The sequence below is a fragment of the Elephantulus edwardii genome, unplaced genomic scaffold, assembly GCF_000299155.1.
Source record: "Elephantulus edwardii isolate Elephantulus edwardi_28Jun2011 unplaced genomic scaffold, EleEdw1.0 scaffold00551, whole genome shotgun sequence".
Classification (NCBI taxonomy): Eukaryota; Metazoa; Chordata; class Mammalia; order Macroscelidea; family Macroscelididae; genus Elephantulus; species Elephantulus edwardii.
In genome coordinates this window covers 244388-246778 of record NW_006400301.1, presented here as the reverse complement: position 1 = coordinate 246778, position 2391 = coordinate 244388, and positions in this window count along the sequence as shown.

The window sequence follows — 2391 nt, the reverse complement described above, 5'->3', positions numbered from 1 at the left end:
ACAGATTTGTCCTGGAAAGGGTTAAACCGGGTGGCTCATTGGAGGCAAGGATTCTGAGGCTCCATCTAACATACTTTGGACCTGTTGTGAGGAGAGAGCGGTTCTTGGAGAGGGACATCATGCTTGGGAGAGTGGAGGGACAGTGCAGGAGAGGAAGGCCCTCTATGAGGTGGATTGATTCAGTGATGGGGATAATTGGTATGGGTGTGTCAGAGACAGTGCGATTGGCACAGGAAAGAGCGGAGTTTAGCGCTGTTGTACACAGTGTTGCTTTGAGTCGCAAGCGACTCAAAGGCACATAACAACAACAACAACCACATCTTTGTTTGGGCAGAGAAAATTACAGAATGATGATTATAATATTCTTCAACGTGTGAGTTTAGGTAAGTAGAGGGGCAAGAAACCTAACTCTTTATTCATCTAAATTTCTTGGAAGAGAAAATTATCCCTTTGTGCATGCACGGAAAAGTGAGCATAATTTAACACTTATTGATTACAGAGTATTTCTGCTCACAATAACTTTTAATTGCACGGAAGGAAAAAAATACATTGTACACTTCAAGTTGAATTTGAACATTTAGAAATTCACACATTGGTTAATTATTTTCATTAAAAATTATTTTTGCTCAGAATTTTTTCTACATCAATTCTCTGCGATAGTTCATCCTATCAGATAGAGTTGTACCTGGTTCAATGCCGATAACATTATAAATAAGCTAATTTAGGTATATATTTCAAACAATTATTCATGAAGAAGAGGGCACAGTGGACAAAATTCCTAAAAATGAGGATATCATTTTACATAAATGTAAAAATTGATACCTATACACTTGCACAACAAAGAAGTTTTGCTAGAGTATTTAATATATATTAATACCATGACATATCCTTACCACTGTTTCTCTTCAATTTCTCTGAAAGATAATTAAACACAATAGTAATTAAAAGACAAAGACATCATACAGAGAAAGGAATTTGAAAAAAAACATATGTTGAATTACATTTTTTCCTTTTGTTTTGATTCCTATGCACACCATCAGGTGAGATCCATGTGTATAATCTGCGTTTATGTTTCCTTTTTTTAATGTTTCTTATAAAAGGTATTTGCAATGACTAAATCATTGAATGTGCAGAACTCTATCATTCTATCTCCAGCCTCATTTCTCTCACCGAGCCCGTATTTTCCAGCTACTGAACCTTCTCATTATTATCAATGCATCTTGATTGCATGTTTGATCAACTTCTGACTGCAAAAGTTGGTAGAAATATGCTATTTCCTCCTCTTTGGCTCTAGTTGTTGGTGCATATATTTGAATGATGGTGAAGCTCAATATCAGCAGTGAAAACCAGGCCGAGTGCTGAATGTGGCACAGACCACCAACTACTCATATGCAAGTTCAAGCTGAAGTTGAGGAAAATTAAATCAAGTCCATGGGAACCAAAATTTGATCTTCAGTCTATCCCACTTGAATTTCAAAACCATCTCAGGAACAGGTTTGAGGCCTTGAGCACCAATGAGCGTAGACCAAATGAGCTCTAGGAGGATCTCAAGAAAATCGTCCATGAAGAATGCAAAAGATTATTACAAAGGCTGAAAAAAGAAGAAAAGACCAAGATGAATGTCCGATGAAACTCTGAATATTGCATTAGAGCGCCGAGAAGCCAAAGCTAAAGGAAGAAACCAAGAAATCAAAGAGCTAAACAGAAAATGTCAAAAGGCAGCCCAGGACGACAAAGCAAGATACTATAATGAAACGTGCAGAGAGCTGGAGTCAGAAAATCAAAAGGGATGAACTAGCTCAGCGTTTCTTAAGCTGAAGGAGCTGAAAAACAAATTCAAACCATGGGGGCAATACTTAAGGATACTTTGAGCAGTATATTAAATGATCCAGAAAGTATCAAGAGAAGATGGAAGGAGAACACAGAATCATGTATCAGAAGAAATTGGGTGACACAGAAGAATTTCATGAAATGACGTATGAGCAAGAGCCTATGGTGATGAAAGAGGAAGTTCAAATTGCTCTGAAGTAATTGGCAAAAAACAAGTCTCCAGGAGTTGATGGCATACCAATTGACATATTTCAACAAACAGACAGTGGCCTGGATGTGCTCACTAAGTTGTGCCAAGAAATTTGGAGAACAGCCAGCTGGCCCACTGAATGGAAAAGATCGATATTTTTCCCATTCCAAAGAAAGATGGCTCAACAGAGTGTGGAAATTATCAAACAATATCATTGATATCACATGCAAGCAAGATTCTGCTGAAAATTATCCAAAATCATTTGGAACAGTATGTCAACAGAGAACTGCCAGATGTGCAGGCTGGATTTAGAAGAGGTCGTGGTACTAGGGATATTATAGCTAATGTCAGATGGATCTTAGCAGAAAGCA